Genomic DNA, 20,241 nt, shown 5'->3' on the forward strand with positions numbered 1-20,241 from the left:
GCCTTGATTCTGTTATATTCTGTGCCCATATAAGTGATGCCTTGAGTTCCCCTTCCTGGGCACTTGAGGATCACCAGAGCTTTACATGGGCAGGCTCAGCCCTCGGTGACACCTCAACTCTATTTAAATATTTGGGATCGCAGCGTGCCTGGTCTGAAGGAATTTGATTCTATTGTTCACTTAGAAAATCTAATAGCACAGAAAATCTAATTCCATTATTTTGAAATTAGTTCCAAATTAAACTACTTAAATCCCCATGTTAGGTTAGCCCAGACTTTAGCTCTGCTTCCCCCTGTTGTGTGTGTGCAGAGCCTACATGATCATCTGTGCAATTCCCTGAATATTCCTCAGGCATTTGGGGGATCCCTGCACCTCTCAGAACGCCCTTGAAATTAAAGGCAAATAAATAATGGTTGGAGCTGGACCCAAAAATCATCATGAAGAGCAAATGTGGCACAGGGGTGTTTGAGGAAAAAGACAACATATGATCAATAGAAAGTATTGCACAGAGAAATCCCATAAGGAAAACACATCAGACGTCCCCGAGGCTCTGCTGCCTGCTGAGGCAGACACCCGCTTTCCCTCCTTGCAAAGATGGCAACATCTCTGATGAGTCCAACACAATGTCAAAACTGAAAACTGTTCCACATCAATCTCACACTAAAGGGCCAAAATCTCTGAGATCAATCTCAGAGTTAGGGCGTCTATCACCGAATGCTTGTTCACACACACTCCGATTTTTTCTTTCTTTTTTTTTTTTTTTTTCTTTTTCAGCTGACAGGAGCTGTTTTTTTTTCCTTTCCTTACATGCAAAATGATTGTACTTACATACACAGAGCAGCTGAATGTTTATCTGGCTGGTTCATATGAATACAATAGAGAGCAGAGTCTGTGTTTTAGCAGAAAAAAATAAATAGATATCAAAAAAAGCACAGCATGCAGGCAAAAAACCTCAGCAATAATAGATACAGCTTTGGAGATGATTTGAAGATCAGGGCTAATATCTCAGTGTCTCTTGTTTTGTGTTGCAAGGACAAGATGCTGAATTGCTGTGATTTTAGTAGTCCATAATTTTATTATGTTTGATTTAACAGTGCTAGGAATATTTCTTGGGTATGTGAGAAACATTATACTCATTATACATTAAGGTGGTTTTAGGTCTATTACTTGTCTGTAATTTGATTTTAGAATTTAGATCATTCTCCTGAACTGTCAGGTGCAGAAGCTGGGGGAATCTCTAAACTGCAATTTAGAAAGGAAAAAGGTAATTATGTGCAATCAGAGTCTCCAAGAAGTGGATCTTTTTATGGGACTGCAGAGCTACAGGTGAAGGACACTCAGTTATGCCCTCCAAACCATTCTGAAAAGGCTTCCAGCAGCACCCAGCATACAGCAGGGGACAAGAATCTGAAGCTCAAGATGTGCACAATGTATTTTTTTTCCTGCTATTTTTTATTTCTGCTGCAATCTCAGACTGTTTTTGAGCACACCATTCCAGTTCCTCACGCTGTGCCCTGCTCCCTGGGGACAGTGGAGAACAAGGGGTGCTGGGCAGGAGCCTGGAGCATCTCCTGTGGCTGAGCTGCCATGTGGAAGAGAGAAATGCCAAGACGTGCTGGAGATGCCTGGGAGAGGATTTCCCTCTCAGCTTTGGCCTCTTTTCTTCTGGGTACAAAACAGCAAGTGGAACCAGTTTCACACTGGTATTTTCAAATATTGAATTTGCATGTACAAAGTGGTGCCAGGCTTTAGGTCCTTTGCCTTTTTCTTTTATTTTTTTTGTCTTCTCCCTGGACACAGCTATTGACACAGGAAAAAGTAGAATATGCAGTAACACATTCAATAAAAAGACCTAATAAATCTAGTTCATAAATTAAGCCTGCAATGAAGGCAGATCATTGCTCTTCACCATTTGCATAGCTCCCTGCTGGCCTGCCTGGCTGGGTTTTTGTTTAGGGAGAATATTCACAACCAGTCACCCAGTGTGCATATGTTGATTTTAAGACACTGAACTATATCTTATGAGAAGATGTTGGCATTTATGTATCTTCTGTAAATATTCCTGAGGATTATTTAATAAATCAAAACACTTTTTTTTCTTTTTTTTTTTCCCAGAGGGAAACCACCTAGACAGATCACAGTGAACTTCAAGATTTGTGGACGTTAAAAAGAAAACTTATAGCTCTCTTTTGGCAGGTGAACCCAGCAATAATGAATGATGTACCCTCTCGTTTGTATGACAAGAGCTGTTTTATCGAGGGCAGCCTAACAAGACTTTTACATTGCTCTCATTAGTTTTTCAGAGCACCTCGCCCCTGTTTGAATGTGAAATGGCCACGCAGATGCTGCTGAGCCACAGAGGGGGTTTTGCACATGCTTCTGTCTCCAAAAACAAGTCTGAAGGCAGAAGTGCCTCTTTCATTTGTTGGTGTTATCTGCTACCTTTTACCTCAACCCACCTTTACCTTCCCCTTCCCACACACCAAGAAGACACCTCAGCAGCAGCAGGAGGAGATGATGGCTGGTCTGAAAGCTGCTGGGAGCTGTGCCAGGAGCAGGCAAGAGGGAAAATAGAGATGGTGACTGCAGCTGTGAGGGTGGGACAGCACTGCCACGTGCTGCAGCCACTGACTTGTGACAGCAAGCCACACTTCCCATGGGAGAGAATGAAGAACAGCACCTTCCTATTAGTGAATGCTGCATTTTTTACTCACCTGAACTTTCTTTAGCACCCACAATGGTGGGACATGCTTGTTTGGGCAGCTCTGCTGGTGGCTGATCCCTTCAGGAAGACCGGTGTGTGTTCTCCATCTATTCCTTCCTGGGCCTGGGAGCACTTTGGGACGTGGCTGTACAACAGAGCAGTGCCTTGCTGCCCAAAATCTTCCCACAAACACCTCCAGTGTGGTCTCTGTGTTGGTCTCTGAGGAACACAGGCAGGAGTGCAGCCATACAGGATCCCCCTGCAAGCAGGTGAGTACAAACACAGCCACTGCTCTCTCAAGCAGGGTCTCGCACACAGCCCCCCAAAAAAAAGGGATTAAAAGCATGAATGAGACTTTGTGGATGTCTGCTGCTGGGATATGTCTCCTTCAGCTGTGATGGAAGGAGCTTGTGCTTTGGGAAAGAGATTTAGGAGTTGATGCAGACGCTTCTTGTATGCACATTTTCCACCTGGAAAATGTCTGTGAAGACATGGTCTGCTACACCGCGTGTCTGGCACAGGAGGGAGAAACAGATGGAGAGAGAGTCTAAAACCTTTTGTTCTCCACAGCTAATAACCTGGAGCTCCTCTGATATCTAATATGTATAGGTTGGCTTCACCTCCATGTGCCTGCTCTTCAGAGGAAAACCAGCTACCCTCGTCAGCTGGCTGATTCAAGAGTGTGTGACTGTTTTACGAAGAGAAATGGATAAGCTCCTAAAACCGTCGTGTCCTTTACAAAATGCTGTTTACAGCAGATCTGTCATGAACATCAGTAACTCACCAAGCCATCGTAGCACAATATAACATTTTAGTGCCAGCAAAACTGGGACTGAAACCAGACATGTTTTGACACAAGTTTAGAAATTAGGAAAACCTTTTTTTTTTTTTTTTTTTTTGTGTGTGTGTCATAAAACCCTCAAACACTTTGAGCTGTTCTAGTAGAAGACTGCAGTGCTTTTGAACAATAATTTTTCAGCACATCAACTCATGCTCAAAATATAGCACTGGGCTTATTTGGACTTAAATAAAATTCTGTAATTATTATTTTCCCCATGAAAGGGGTGTCCATTTCAGTCTAGCTAAACAACAATACAATACTGCTGCTGGAAGAAATTTCCTTCCTGACTCCTGCAGAGTTTGCTGCACACTTTGAAATACCTGATTTTATTATCCTTTTATTACCCTTAATTTACCATGCAAAGCTACAAATAAGACTGGCCATAAAATTATCCATCCCTTGTTAAATAAAATGCAGCTGGAATACACACCCTCCTTTGATAGTGGATTCCAGAGAGGGGCTTCACACTGTGTGAAGAATCACACTCTTACTCCCATCCATGGAAAGCTGGTTAATGCTGACTGACAGGAGGCAAGCAGAGTATCTTCACAGCCCAAATTTACCTTTCAACAACTGGAACAAAAGTCTTTAGCTCCTACAAAGTCCTTGTCTGGTGCTAGAGCCCATGGTTCATGGCAGTGAGACTTAGACACCCAAGGAAAATTTTGAAAATGTTACCTTTCACCGTGAAGAGTTGCCAAGGGAAGCCAGTGTTGTTCATTCAGCCTGCACCTTGCAATTTCCTGTTCATAAGTCATCTGCTTCTCTATGACTTAGAGGGAATACAGATTTTTCTTGGGACATTAGGACTCAAGGGAATTACCTGTAGTTAAACATCTGATTAATGGCTCATTAAGAATCAGCAACAGTGTTTATTCAGTTCCTGTCTGAGTGTGGTTTTGCAATTATGTGCTTTTGAGACTGCAGGTGTGTGAAATATTCATAACCCAAATGGAAATATGATGGAAGTGCAGTTTACACTTACTCAAGGGCTAGCTCTTCTGGATTATAAATATGGAACAGAATGGAGCAGTTATTACTCTGCCCAGGAACTACCCAGAACCTCGCTGGGTGCTTTACAAACATATTAGGTGCTAAATTTCTGTCCCAAATCTTTTATGCTAAGTGGCAGACCCTTCTATCCCCCTCATCCACTTCATCCATGCTACAATTAGACATGAGGCTTTCTTGTAGAAGCAACATTCATCATGGGATTGCTCTTGTGGCAACCACTGTGCCTGAAGGTCTGTGCTTTTCTGGGGCCACGCTGGGGGAAGAGAGAGGAGAAAGAGGGACTGGCAGCCCTTGGCTTGCTCTGTCTTTTAGTTTGTGGCCATATATTAAAGTTACAGTAGCAGAGCTTTAATTCTGCTTAATGATGAATCATTCATGGCACTCATTCCTTACCTGGCCCCAGAAGGATGCAGGGTTTGGACACTCACTCCTGCCCGTGATTCTCTTCTGATCTTTGGTCCATCAGCTCCTGAGCAGCCACAACCATTGGGCAGCAGCAACAGGGTACCAGTAATCCTAAAATATTAAGTATTTTTATATATGCAACCATAATGCTCTAGTTTTGAAGACAAAACAAAGACTGGAGAGCAGGAGGAGGGATGAGAGATTGGTACCTGAGCAAATACTGAGACTCAAGAAGAGTTTTCCCATTGACCTCAGGTGGGGAAAAGCTCCTCCTAAAACAGTTAACTTCTCTTTACTGCAGCTGCTGCTCTAAGCATCAAGCCTTCTCCAAAGCTGCTTCCCCTTTCTAATTTATTTTATGCTGTTGTTTTTTTAAAAAGGTCATTTCAGAATTCCTCTGGGTCCCGTATATACCGTGCTAGCACCTTGCAGAGGCTCTCAGTGGTACCGTACAACTACATATTAGTCACAGGAGAACAGGAACGGATAGCCAGGCAGAAGCAAATCTAAAAGCAGTCAACCATCAAATGTGAGGAATGCAGGAGGAAGCTGACAGATGAAGGACTGTGCAGAGTCCCTAAATCCAAAGCGCATTTCTGAAAGGGCACTTTTTTTTTTTCCAGGAGAAGTATTTCTAATAGTCTCTCTCCACTGCAAAAGGGAAGGACTTATCTACTTGCCATCGCTGATTGCCTGGTGTAAAGTGCTTTGCATTAGCCTGAAAGAACACAGTGGAGTGCTTGCAGATGGTGGGAGGCAGCAGGCAGGATGGCCAGGGCCAGGCAGTGTCTGGTGTCTGCTCCCCACCCGCTGCAGGTCCGGCCAGGCTGCGGGCACAGCCTGGCCCCAGAGCTCCTGCTCTTCCCTGCTCTGCCTTCCCTTCCCCAGGGTGAGCAAACACACAGATGTGCCTCCTTCCTTTGGCTCCTGAGCAGGAGCAGCCTGACAGAGACACTGTGGATGGGCCTCTAGAGCAGGAGGTGAGCTCTGGAGGGGACAGAGGAACCTCCAGGCAGTGACCGCACCGAGGAACCGACCACTTTGGGCTGAACACTGCTATGAGTTTTAGAAAGATGCTCAAACCCATATAAAAATCTATTTAATGTTGGGAAATCCATCATGGTCTGTGGAAAGCTGTTCATTATTAAAAATATTTGCCTCTTTTTCCATTCTGGGTGTTTCTCTCTCCAGTTGCTGGGCTCAGATCATGCCACGATGTTCTCTGTGACATCCAAGGGTCCTCTGCTGCCAGAGTCCTCCTCAGTGTCAGTGTTTCTAAAACACCTCCAAGTCCTCTCAAAGAAACTAATGAACTGAACTCTTCAGTATAAGCCAGGATTTCTAGGACACACACCATTCTTGTAATTTTTCTTTTTCAGAATCACTTTCAAATTTTTGACATTAGCACCGCAAAAACGATCAGCCTTTATTTCTCTGTATCATGGCAATATCTGCATGAGCTCATTCTTCTCCAGTTCACACATTCAAGGTTCCTATTTAATTTTTCAGCCACTGCAGGCAGCTTATATTGAGGTGTTTATCATTTCAAAAACACAGTCACCTCAGCCAGTCAGCATGACCTATTTTCCTGGTTCCTGGACCTCATATTTTTTGTCTTGTTCAAAGGACTTTGGTTGTTCATTGGATCTAGATCACTCTGAAGAACTGATTTATTATTTACTAATTTGCCAGGTTTTCTGTCATCTGTGATTTTTGTCTTAGAACTTGGATATTTTCTTCTAGATCATCGATAATGATGCTCTATGACACTGCAATAAAAACAGATTGCTGGGTGTCTGAAGAGAAGCAGCCACACTGAATGTGGGTTCCCTGCTCCCAGTTATTAAAATACCTGTAAAAGTGAATACCATCTTGAAAATACATTTTAAAAACTTTTGGAGATCCTCCAAAATAGAGAAAGAGAAACTTGCACACCACTGCCAGCAGAAACAAAGCTTAAATCTGTTGTGATTTGGGATTTTTGATTTTTTTTTTCCTTTTTAATTTTTTAGGTTGTTTTGTTTTGGTTTTTTTTTGTTTGTTTTGGTTTTTGGGGTTTTGTTGGTTTTGGTTTTGGTTTTTTTTGGTTTTGTTTGTTTGGTTTTGAGGGGGTTTTAACAGCCTCTTTTTCATGGGAAAATACTTTTTAACTACGTCAGGGCTTTTACATTTTGAGGGATGAGGACATAACAGGAAAGCCATCCCATTATTGTCCTGTTAACTCTTTCCTACTGCTGCCATATATGCAGCATGTCAGGGAGAAAATTTTCCTTTTTAAAATGTCTCTCATCCTTTCAAATTTGAGGAGAGCCACTGTTTACTCTCAGCTGTCATTTCTAGCAAAATAAAGGAGAAAATCTAGCAAAAAAAGAAAATCCCCTCCCAACCTTCCATCTTTTTCTCTGTTTGAAGCTATATGCTTGATAAGTTTTAGCAATATGAAGCTTCAAAAATCCATTTCCTTTAAGTTTGAACTAGAATAGTTTCCTATTATAATTTGAATACTGGTCAGACTTTTCAATCTACTGCAGGAAGTCATTCAAGGATGTGCCAAATGTTAAATGTTAGCATTATTTATTGTAGTATTGTCAGCACTTTTTTTTTTTTCCAAATAGATCCATACAGAATAGTCCCCAACCCACAGAGGTGTGATGAAGCAGCAACCTGAAAGTGGCTTTAGGGCACCAAATTATTGGCAAAAAATATCAAGTAACCTACAATTCTTAACTCCTCTTTTACTATGAATGCCTTCTGCCACCTGGGATATTTGTGATGTACCTCTAGGAAAGACAAGCTTTGAAACAGCTTTGGAAGAAGACAAGACTGAGAGGAGGATGTGTTCACATGTTTGCTGGTAAGGGTTTTATCCTTTCAGGACCCAAAAGAAGGCACAGAGAGCCAAGCTGTGAAGAGTCTCAGGGAAACCACATATTTAACTTTAGGTGTGCATTTGTACCCACATAAATCAGGGTTCCTGGTGCCTTCTCTAACTCTCTTTACCACTGGAATTGCTCAGCCATTGGCAGTTCTCTTGTTGGCAGACAGCTTCTTAATACACGAGATCTTTCTAAGACTGATACACAGAAGGTCATATGCTTTTTCCTGAGCTCTGAGATTAATAGTATCCAAGGCTTTAAAAATATATAGGAAGAGACAATAATTGTCAAGGTTTAGGTGTATGTCTAGTGAATTCATTGCTTCCTTTAGGAGACAATTTGCCATACCTCTGATGGAGTAAGACAGTCTTGTAAACAGCAGAAACTCTAATGAATATAACAGGGAGAGAATGAGGCTTTTGTCCCCATTGTCACATAAAATATCTCCCTCTCCCCTACAGTGCAGGAATACTTACCAATACTATGTTTGAATCCCACCTAATAATAGCAGAAAATAGAATAATTTTGCAGAACTAAGACCAGCTTCTAAAAGCAGGAGGGGTTCAGTCCAAGCATCATTAAAATTAGAGTCCAGTTCTCAATCTCCAGCCTGTGATCCCCCAGGACAGGGACAGCACTGCCCTCAGTGTCATCCCCAAGTTGTTGAAGGCTTGTCCACTCCACAGCCAGGGAAGTCTGTCCCTGGGAAGCCCTTCTCCATTTCTTTCATCTAAAAACCTTCACCAGAAATCTGAGGGCTCGTCATTGTCAAACACACAGAGCAGACCTGCCCTTCATTTCAGGGTTTCAAGCCAGAAAAAAACCACAACCAGTGCTCTAATTAGCAGCTCTGCCGACTTTTTCTGGACTGCAAAGGATTGAGGAGTCACAGCCAACCTTTGATTTAAAATCAAGAGAGTTACAGCCTGGTCTTCCTTTGAGAAGCAGTGATTTCTGCACTCCGGGACTCATTAGGGAGGAAGCTTCTACTGCCATACATATGCTTTATTAAAAGGCTGAACATTTTAATAGATGAGATATTCCACCCAGATGCTCCATTCAACCCCTTGTCTCTCTGTGCCCACCAGAGATCAGTAGGGATGTGGCAGCTGCACCATTTCCCTGCTTCATCCAAGGGAATTTTATGCAGGAAAAACCCACGCTGCAGTGAAGGTTACTTTGCTGGTTATATAAGGGCTTGAGGTGGGGATTTTTTTGGACTCCTCTGTTTCCAAGGCTTTTCAAAAATCCACAATAGGCCCAATTTAGCCCAACCCTCCCTCCACGAGTGCCTTGCAGCGATTGTGAGAGCAATTAAGCAGCATTATTCCCCAAGCTGTCTTCTCCTCAATTATGTCAGCAAACAAAGAGGCGTGACTGGGTAAGACCCTCTCTATTAAACAAACCAGCCCTACTTATTTTCACTTTGATCAGGGGAATGAAGTCAGCAGGGAACAGGGAAGGCAACACAGCACGTTCTCTCTTGGACTTCTGAAGTTTACAAATGAAAAAAATAAAACAGAGAGATAGAGAAAGAAAATAATGATGATATGTAATTGGAAACTTAACCCATCCTTAGTGTGGAGCACCAGATACACCAGGCAAGACAGCAGGACCTCAGGTTCCTGGGACTGGGAACTGGGCAGCCATTACAGTTAGCTTCATGAAAAACAAGGAGAAATTTCCATTGGGAGTCTATCTTTCAAAATCCCACCTTTTTCAGAAGAGCTCATAGCAGGATGATTTGGTTTTTGTATCACTTTCTGTTTCAGATGTAGCAAAAGATACCCTTAATTGCTGTGCTTCTACCTCATCTCTTAAGAAAATAAATAAAAGCCAAGGAATTATGATAACTTGAACTATGCTATTCTTGTATTGCTATAAATGTATAGTTAGTCTGCTAGATATAGAACAAGAATGTATTCCATGAACTAATACTGTATCCTTTCCTTCAGATTTCGGTAACTGCCACATCCTTTGAGTTAGGTTTTTTTAATTGGGCTTATTTGGGTGAAGATTTTTGACTGATCTGAGACAGAATTTTTTGATTGTGCTGAGACAGGATAAATGTTGCCCCACATCACAGAGACCCCATCACCTCTGCAGTCTCTGCTAGAAAAGCCGACTTTGCATTTCTCAGCTAATGAAACATTCAGCAGTGTCTGGGCAGGGAGGGTTACTATCAAACTCTCCCTACTGAGAGATAAAGTGCATCAGAATGTTTCTATTAGCTATTAGCTATTTTGACATCACTTTTCAAACACTCTCGGTCTTGCTTGTAGCAGCCCAGAAGACGGGAGCTGTGCGGGTTCCTCAGGGTCCCTGGGATGCAGCCTGGGGAGCTCGTGGGAAACCTGCACATCTCCCTGGGCCAGCTGCCCAGCAATGTCTGCAGGAGTATGAAGAGAGGCCTTGCTCCAGGGATTGTTTTCTACACATAAATTTAGTGCTTGCAAAAGCAGTGGATGCAGAGGGATGGAAACAGAAGCCACTTTCTTATCCACAGACCTGTGTCTCGAAGCATGAGAGGTTCTGAGGGCTGGGGAGAGAGCGAGAGGAGATTAGAGCTCTTTGTGTAAAAACTTTCTCAACCATTGCTTCATTTTAATCTCCTATTTATTACTGGTTGCATCTGCTTATAAATTAGGCCAGTAAGTTGTCTGGAGCTCTTAATAGCACATTTCACTGCTGCTTTGAAAGATCATCTGTACAGTCAACAAAATAATATTAATGGGTCATTACTCCAGTAAAGCAAACCACTGAATGACAACAGCAGCAGCATTAACAGGATGGTGATAATGAACTCTTGGAACTTCTTTAGTGCTGGGTATCAAAACACTTTCCCAAGGAGACCGATATTCTTTACCCCATTTTATACATGGAGAAACTGAGAAAACCAGCAATGTCTGAACTCTTGGACAGAAACACAAGCAGATGCTTGCAGCTAAAACCTGAAATGGATATTTCTCACAGGTCATACTCCAGAGTTTTAATTTCAATTCACTGTCACCTTCTCTCTAAGTCTGAGCCCCTGGCAGCTCAGGGGAAAGCTTCTGAAGCAGGGGGAAAGGCTGTGGCTGCCCATTGCCACCTTCATGTCACTCCCCTTTGTGAGTTCATGCCTGCAGAATTTCATCCCTCTAGAGGTACTCTTCTCTAGAAGAGCTCCTAGAAGGAGCCCGAGAAGAAGCTCATTTCTTAAATTCATGCTGTGTATACTACTGGTTTTTCAGGGCTTGCCTGAATTTATGTGGGAAAACTAATCCAAAAATCCTCTGTGAACTTGCTCAGAATCAAAGTAGCCTGGAGTGATTTAAGCTAAGCTAATGAAGGCCTGACTGAGCTTCTCTGCTCAGAGCTTTCCGTGCCATTTTAATCATCCACTTTATCACACCCTTAATTTTGGACCAACAGCATTACAGAAAAACCCTCTCATAATAAAGGAGAAACACAAGAAAAGACTACAGGATGTGGGAGGCTATCAATATGAATTTTCCTGGTAACTACACTACAAAAGCCATGTCTTACAGTCCTGACCAGGGAAGACAAGAGAGTCTGCATCAGAAACTTGTGAAAAATGAAATCAGGAGATTGGCAGTTCAGAATCTCCTCTGAGTCTTTAATTCTGAGATGGATGGAGTGATTCAGTGCAGACATCTCTGACTCTTATGCCTGGAGAGGAGCATCTGAAAATGTAACTCCCTAAGGACCAAACTCAGGACAAATAAACTCAGATTTCACCCATTCCTTTTGACCTTTTCTCAATTCCTCATGAATTCCAGACCAGCCTCAGCATGGTCAGGACCCAGCTCTTCCTTCTCAGTGTCAGAGGATGGGGTCCAGCAGCACATTCCCAGAGTGAGCCCAGTCTCCTGGGGACCTTCCTCTCCCAGAAGCAGAGAGCTGAGCCTGCAGTAACCATACTTCAAATACTTTAAAAGAGGTTTTTCTGCTAATCTGCTCCACTTGAACAGTCGGTGCTGGAAGCGGACCAATGCCTTGGAGAAATACTTCAGTTTCTCCCAGCTTTGGAACCTGGGCATCATTTTTGATCTGCCTTGTGTGCTCTCACTAGATCAATGTATCATCACAGCAGTTCCCTCTGCTGAAATAGGGCCATCCTTCTCCCAGCACAGCAGAGTGTCTCATCATCTTAGACCAGAGATCAACTCTAATTTTCTTCTCTCTAACACAGAAAACTGCCATTTTGCCCTGCTTGTATCCTCTGAGAACAGCACTGTAAAGAGAATTTTCTTACCTTCCCTTCAGACTATGTCCTTCCCTTCTAACACAGCCCTTCTCTCACCACTCTTTAGTGGCCACATCAAACCTAAGCTGCTTGGTCTGTATTTTCAAGGCACTTCACACCTTTTATCTTCCTTACCCATCGTTTTTCGCTGAGTTTCAAGAGATCATCTCTCACCTTCAATCAGCCCCAGTGCCAGATGGAAGCAGCCCCAAATCCTCCCCCCACCCCTCTCAATACAGCTAACTAAGATGAAAACAGCAACTCCTCCCTTCTGTGCCAGAGACTGTGGCAGATGGCACCACCCTGTTTATTACAGGATAATCCTTTTTTAAAAGAAGATAAGGAAAAATAAATACACAGAAAGTTTAATGAGGGCTTTGAAATGGAGTTCCTGCATGTGTATCCAGACTGGAAGTCATCTCTGGGGTCACCAAGTGCAGTCCCTTCTATCATGTGCACTACATTGTATTAACTCTCCATAAACTTACTGAGCTGTGGCTGGAAGGTAGTTGGGATTCTGTTCATTGTCATTCCTTCCAGAAAGCTGTTCCAGCTTCCCTGTCTTAATGGCTAGAAAACTTACTTTGATTTCCAGTGTGATTTTATTGGTCTCCAGTGCAAATAGTCCTTTTTCCTCCCTAATGTTTTTACAGGCAGCAGTCATAACCCTGCTAAGCCTTTATTTTCCTATGATCAACAAGCCACGCTCCTTTAGCCTTCTCTTGTAAATCAGGCTCTCCATTCTCCTGATCTCTCTAATACCCCTCTCTGTGTCTCTGTTCTAATTCACATTTTTTAAGCACAGATATTCACAAATGGCTGTAACAAACAAGAATGCTTAAAGTTTCTTACCTGTGCAGACGATATTTTTGCTGATGTAAGCTGTGTTCTTTTCACAACTCATCACAAAGTGGACATAATTTTGTCCAGAAATTTTGATTCTGTAGAGCTGATGCCAGACTAAAAGGCCTGTACACACTGCTTTCTCTATTACTCTCCCTTTCTTAAATACAGACACTGTGTTTGCTATTCTTCAGTCACACAGTGCCACCCTTGAGTTGATAGATTTATTAAAAACTCTTACTACCAGATTTGCAATTTCACACATCAATTCTTCCAGAACTTTAGGAGCAAAAGTTTCCACTCCACAACTCTCCACTCCCCCCAACATGTGCTATGGAAGACTTTTAGCTTTTATTCCACTTATGGTGAGGCAAACTCTGTTCCCACGTGCTCCTTCCCATTAGTCACTGCATTTTTACCCCTGCACAAACTGATTGAACTTAAATTTCTGCACACACACATTGAGATGTGATTCCCAGCATGGAGAGTGATGGTTCCATGCCTACAGTGAAAGTAGGATATTGGATTTGTGCTGAAATGTTAAGAAACACATAGGATATATTAAGCATTTCTTAAACTTAACGGGAGTGTTAAGGTGAACAAGTATGCTTTTAAAATCTCTTTGTAATGCTTGAGGTGGAATAAGCACCATGTATTGACTGGGTCATTAAAACAAAACCACTCCCAGGATTTCAGTGCATTTCTGCAATAAAGTGAAATGAACTTGCCTGTGGCAACCACAACCTCAGTAACTGCCTGGGAACCTTGTGAGAAACTGAAGCCCAAAAGATAGAGGAAAGAGGGAATAATACAAAAAAAAGAAAATAAAAAGGTGAAAACAAATATTGAAAGACACCTGAACAGTTGTTTCACTGCTACAAAAAAATAAATTTCCATGTGTTTTCTTTAGGAACAGCATCCTAACACTTCCTTTTGATGAAGTCAGTGGAGAGCACCAGAGGAGTCTATTAGCATCACAGGCAGCTGCTGTGCTGTGGATCTGCTCTCTGATATCCATGGGAGCCCTCAAATTCTCCTTATACAGCCCTCTTTAAGTCTGTCTGACACAAAAATGAGGCCCTCAGCTGGAAGACTGCAGGCTCCCTCCAGGGGAGGCTTAGCTGGAGCTCAGGAGCTGGTGAGCTCGCTCAGGAGCGGAGCGGGATCCTCGCTCTGCTGCTGTGTTGGGAAAGTCCTGGGAGGCAACTGGCACTGGGCACAGGGAAGAAGCTGTGGCCATGAAATATGTTAAATGCAAGAGATGTGAGCATGTGGGGTACCAAGAGGATGGCTGCAGCTTCTCCTCCCCATGTCGCCCTGGGTACATCACTCCACGAGCTGACTCGAGGCGAGGTACAAACCACAGATTACACCTTTTCCTTGCCTCTCCCTGGAGCACAAATGCACAGAGCCAAGGGGGCCAAGCATGTCCAGGAGTCAGGCAGGAGGAGCAGCCTCCCAGCCCTGGCCCGGGCTGCCATGCTGCTGCTAAGCAACGTGCAGGCACGGCATGGAAAACCAATCAAGGCAGCGCCGCGCTCCCCTCGCATTAAATGTCAGTTTACAAATGGAAGTGACAGATCACAAACCATTCCCCTCTGTAGTGATGTGGTCTCATCCTGAGCCCATCTCCCTGTGCCCGGCTGGTGCAAAGTGATTCCACCTCTGCTAAATGACTCCCAGAGTCTCCAAAGTACAATTTTGTTTTATAGTCGCTGTCAAACCAAAACGTTTCATGTTAATTTCTTACAACCTACTCCACTGTCTGCTCTGCTCCTATTTGATATTTATTCCCCTGTCAAATGTGCATTTATTTGCTGACATTTTTATTAAATTAGACTGTAATAAATCTGTCTGCATTTATGTTTATGTCGCTTCATGCAGAGGACCCCAAAGTAAGTTCCGTACATTAAGTGCATAGCCAAATGCTCATAGGCATTTCACAGAGGGTAGATAAAGTCAAAACACTGGTAATCAAAAATGATAACGACCCAACCTGGCCAGGCTGGAAGGGGACCAGGGGAAGCAATGTTTTTGTAGCAGTGGGGAATTATCTCTCTCCTGAGCAGAGAGGGAAGTTTCTGGGAACAGCCCCACTTCCAGATTGTGAAAATTCACACTTTTTATTTTCTTTTAGAAGGATAGAGAATTTCTTGAGCCCCACTGTTAGAAGTTTTTTTGCAGTAAAAAAACAGCTTTTAAATGGTTGCAACTTACAAAATGTTGCCATAAGATATATTATAAATGGAATTCCAGTGTGCAGTTGATGGTCAGATGCTCCCTAGCTCTTAAAAGAGCTTTTAAATACCTCCTTAGCTCACCAAACCTTGAGCAAATACAACTCTGCATGGCAAAAGTGAGGCACAGCAGAGTGGGATTTGCTTGATGTCACCCATCAAGCCATCACCAGTAAGGGACAAAGATCAGAACAGCTAAGTGCCATCTGGACAAACCTGGGGGACAACATTTGTGTCATTTGAAGCTTCCCCCCAAAACCTCCATGCACAAGAGTACGATCGTGTGTAGTAAACTTTTTTTTTTCACAGCAGCAATAGGAAGAACAAGTTAGAAATTCACAACAGCAAGGTCATTCAAGGTTGAGGCTTTTCCTCAGCCCCCTCCTGCTGTCCCCTGTCCTAGCAGCCGTGCCTGATGTCACACAGCACGTGTGCCCTGCAGTCCCTGTGGCATCTTAAAGAGGGGCCTCACACCTTCCTGCTCCCTCCACGCCACCCACACCCAGCCTGATGAGAGGAATGCAAAGGAATTCAGAGCAGCTCCCTCCAGCTTCAGAGGCCTCCGAATACAGGAAATTTTTTTGCTAAATTACAATGTCTTGAAATTGGCAACAGCACGCTGATTATGGCTCATTGTGGCTGTGATGTCCTTGGCGATGGAGCTGGGAGACCACAAAGTGAATATAATGCTCCTCTATGTGACTCTAATGACTGATGATGCTCTGCTGTGGGTAGCAATTTTGAAATAACTGAGAATGACGACAGAGAATATTGCCTTTGTCTTCTTGCCTCGGAAGAACTTTACGTGTAACTAAGGAGTACAACACAGCACTGCCAGCCACACACGCTGCTAATAGGGGAAATTTGCAGCCCCATCAAGCAGTTTGTGCTAATCTGCCCCATATAGAGCCCTTCAGGGCAGGCTGAGCTCCTGAAGCGGGGAAAGGTGGGTGCTCACTCCTAGGCAGGGTCTTCTCACATGCAGGAAGAGATCTCTGGACACAGGGACAGCCAGCAAATGCTGCAGACCACAAGACCAAATTAATAAATCAAATTAAGTGTAGCATTTTTTAAATTGGGCACCAGATGCTTTCCTCACTCTGGTTGCTTCCTGTCATTCTGATAGCTCAGAGGAACCATCTCACTGAATAAAACAAGCGCTGATCCCGCAGAGGGATGAATTGAATGCTTTGGTGACACGCAGAGAATGCAGTTATTTTGTCTTCAAGACCTGACCTAGTATTGCTGTTTGCCAGCCCTTTGTGCCACTGAGAAGTGCCAGCGTGCTCTGGAGTGTCTCCTGTGCTTTGTGACCCTCTCACAGTCAACATATGCACAGGGGACACACGGAGAGTGTCCCACATTAGACAGGGATGACGGAGTTTCTCTCCTGCCTTAACCACCCTCTGACGGAGCATGAAGGACCTCAGTGCCCACGAATGTCACTGCCAGTCAAACAGAAAGCACCGTGTCAGCAGCCAGCCTGTGACCGGGAGGCCAGGGGGAAACACGGGGAGGCTGAATGCAGATCCCACCCCTGATGTGTCCTGCAGGAAGCTCCAGGTCTCCTCTCAGCCTCACCCAGGACCTTATGCCCATCCCAGCCTTCCATGAGGAGACCCAGAGACCTGAGCCCTCCCCAGCCAGAGCAGTCTCAGCTCCAGCCCAGCTGAGGGACCACCAAGCACAGCGACCATCACACACGAGCTGCTTTAATTTTTACACACTGTCTGAACGAGCTAATTTAAACTTGTGCAGGTCAGGCTCCAGAGACTGAAGACTGACATAAGAGGGGCACAAATATCTATTTCTGATCTGCCAGAACAGCAGGTCCTGAGAAGCCCAAGTGCTGTGCTGGCAGCGTGGCTTGCCTTTGAGGGATGGGAAATCAGAAAAGAGAAGGTCAGCTAACTCCAAGATAACACAGCTGATTTGGAGGAATGTCACCATGAAGTTGTTCCTTTGATGGTGATTAGGGCTGCTGAAGATACTGGAATGAGTAAATTTTATTATAATACATCCTGAAGGACTTCAGATTCCAGATATTGCTGAGAAAATACCTCCTTGCTCAAACCCCAGTGCAGACTTGATTGCCATGGTGGCCTTTCTGTGCCACAGCCACAGTTTATTTCTCTTCCCCCCTCCCATTGTTGCAGGAGCCAATGGAGAACAGAATGCACCAACAGGTCTGAGTAGATCTGTGTGAAAATCTTTCTCTACGAAGAGGACAAGTCAGTGCCCACAGTATTTGATCTCACCCTGCTCCTGAGCTCTCAGAAGAAATGCAGAGAAGGCAATATTTTCTCACAACTCTGGAACAATTTGGGTGGGGCATGTAAATCTGTGTCCTGTTCTACCCAACAACAAGCCAGAGAGACTTTTTGAGCCACAAGAGACTGATCAGACCTAAAGGCTGCTCCAACAAGCTACAAAGGCAGGACACAAGTGGTTTTCTGTGCACCAGAAGCCTGGCTCTGCTCCTGCCTTGTATTGTTCCTTTTAAATGGAAACCATTCTGAAGCAGAATGCATTCCATAGCATTTAATGCATTCCATAGCATTGCAGCTTTCTGGGCAGAATGCAGTCCTTGCACAGGGTGAAGACCATGCCCAAGACCTGTTTTCACCTTAGTCTGGTGGGCTTTCCACAACTCTAAACAAGGATGACAGCTCTGGTAGTTGAGCTCAGAGGGATCTAACACAGGCAATTTAAAAAGTCAGTGCTCCCAGCAGTCCACTCTCCCCCAAACAATTAGAGGCAAACATGTGCCTGCATCTCAATGCCTTCAGCGTGGAGCTTGGCATATCAATGTGAGCCCCCCCTTCAGTGGCTCTGGCTCCTGGCAGTAGCCAGGGACAGATCTCTGCTAGCCCCATCTCTTGAGCCCATCTCTTCACACTCAGCCTCCTGCCGTTCATGGTGTTTGCTCCTTCTGGCAGGATTTCTTGGCCAGGCTGTTTTGAGAGGGATTTGGTGCTGGTGCACACAGTGGGCAGCTGCAGACACCTCTCTGTGTGCCTCAAACCACCACCCAGGGAAGCCCAGCCACCAGGATGAGTTTTTGCACAGAAATTTACGTCTCCCAAAGCGAGCAGCTTTCCCAGCTTCTCCTTCCTCAGACCCGCTTTGGTGTTCCAAATGAGTGGGTTTTGCCTCTTTTCCTGCAAGTGAACATTGTTTTTCCTCAGAAACACTGGGGAACAATTAGAGCAATGAGAAAATGGTAAAAATAACACAAACCCATCGCATTCCTCACGGCACTGACAGCCAGAGTGCTGTGTGGTATGGCAGAGAGCAGAGACAAAATACCTTTAAAAACCAAACAGGTGAGCACTATCTGTACTTTAAATCACTCATAAGCACTCTCACTTTGCTAGAAATATTTCAGGAAGCCAGAACACCTCCATGGCCCTGTGAGCACATTCAACAGTCCCTGGAATTTGTCACTTGGGATGCCAATCACTGTTGTGCTGGTTTTGTCTGGAGCAGAGCTTGCTTATTTCACAGTAGCTACTGTAAGGCTGTGTTTTGGATTTGTGCTGGAAGCAGTGCTGATAATTCAGGGATGTTTCCATGACTGCCAGGCAGGGCTTTCAGGCAGCCAAGAGCTTTTCTGCTCCTCACCCCATGTTCTGGAGGCTGGGGGTGCATGGGAGGGGACACAGCCAGGACAGCTGACCCCAGCTGACCCAAGGGATATCCCAGGCCATGTGGTGTCATGCCCAGCATGGGGGGACAGAAAGCAGTGGGGGGAATTTCAGAGTGACAGCGTTTGTCTTCCCAAGTCCTCGTTCTGTCTGCTAGAGCCTGGCTTTCCTGGAGGTGTCTGAGCCTGCCTGCCCATGGGAAGTGGAAAAGGGATTCCCTGTTTCTCTTTGCATGTGTGCACAGCTTTTGCTTTGCCTATTAAACTGTCTTTTCCTCCCTTCCACACTTCTGATTATCTCCCCCATCCCACTGCGTGGGGCTGAGCTGCCAGCTGGGGTTAAACCACAACTGTATTTTTTTATACTGTTTCATTTGTGGCAGCACTGCGGTACAAAAACACTCAAACATTGCTAGGTTAAAATATGTGTTTTCCCAGTGGTAATTAGTACAAGAAAATCAGGCTAAACGTATTAATTTGAGTTGGCTTTTTCATTCTCTTCCTGTAGTTTTACACTTCACAGTCGCAATAATTGTAGCCCTTATGAACAATTATGTGAAATTATGTAAAATGCAATATGATCAAGGTATTAGACTATTATTATCCCAGCTGTAAATGCATGAATCATTACTACAGAGTACCTAAAACCCCCAGAATTGTCTGTCAGTTTGAGTTTAGGGGCTTTTTTTTTGTCTTTTAGATGTTGATGACAATTAAATCATACCTTGATAAATATAAAAGGAAAAAATCCAGCACAGCTATTATGAGTTCTCATTAGGAAGCAAAAGAGTGGTTTTCATGTTTTGCCATTTAGTTAATTGTCTGGCTTGTGACTTACCTGAGGAGTCTTTTCTGAAGCAGGAATTCAGGCAGGGCTGGGCTGGATGTGAGGGGAGCCTTTGGGGATCAGCCTGGTGGGGAGAAAAGATCTGGCAGACTGGAAGAGGGCTTGATGTTTGAGTGACCTGTTGAATGCGTGATGGAGAGCTCACAAACAACAGAAGGATCTTGAAGGACTTGAGATATGAATGAAGACAGAAATTTTCCTCTTATTTTCCTCAGGTTGCTTTGCATCCTGGGGTGCAGTGATGCCTGTTTTCTCTTGGGCATAAAAAATAGAAATAGTTTTTTAAAATACCTTTGTATTATATCTATATATCTATTATATCTGTATATCTTTGTGTCTGTATAAACCTCCATTATTTAAAAACAGGTCTCTATTTTTTTTCTTTTCTTTTGGGGTTTTTTTTTTTTTTTGGAAAGGTCAACAAGCTTTACATTAGTGCAAAGTTCCATCCTATTCCTTCAACCTGACCTCAAAGTCAGTGGGACTGTAGATGGATGAGGAGTCTCAGCATCAGAATCAGATACCAGGATGTGTATTAATTTCCCTCTGTGCTGAAGGAGAGCTATTCCCCACTCATTT

The 20,241-nt window shown here is 43.9% G+C and overlaps 1 long non-coding RNA gene across 1 annotated transcript; it reads left to right on the forward strand.

The window, feature by feature from the left end:
- The first annotated feature begins 2,545 nt into the window (after nucleotides 1–2,545).
- LOC147650341 (uncharacterized) lies at nucleotides 2,546–6,128 on the forward strand. The gene is made up of 2 exons (XR_015276782.1): nucleotides 2,546–2,973; nucleotides 3,314–6,128. It is a non-coding gene; the product is annotated as an uncharacterized LOC147650341 (long non-coding RNA).
- Nucleotides 6,129–20,241: the final 14,113 nt, after the last annotated feature.

This window comes from Cyanistes caeruleus, chromosome 15 (genome assembly GCF_971803275.1).
Source record: "Cyanistes caeruleus chromosome 15, bCyaCae1.hap1.1, whole genome shotgun sequence".
Classification (NCBI taxonomy): Eukaryota; Metazoa; Chordata; class Aves; order Passeriformes; family Paridae; genus Cyanistes; species Cyanistes caeruleus.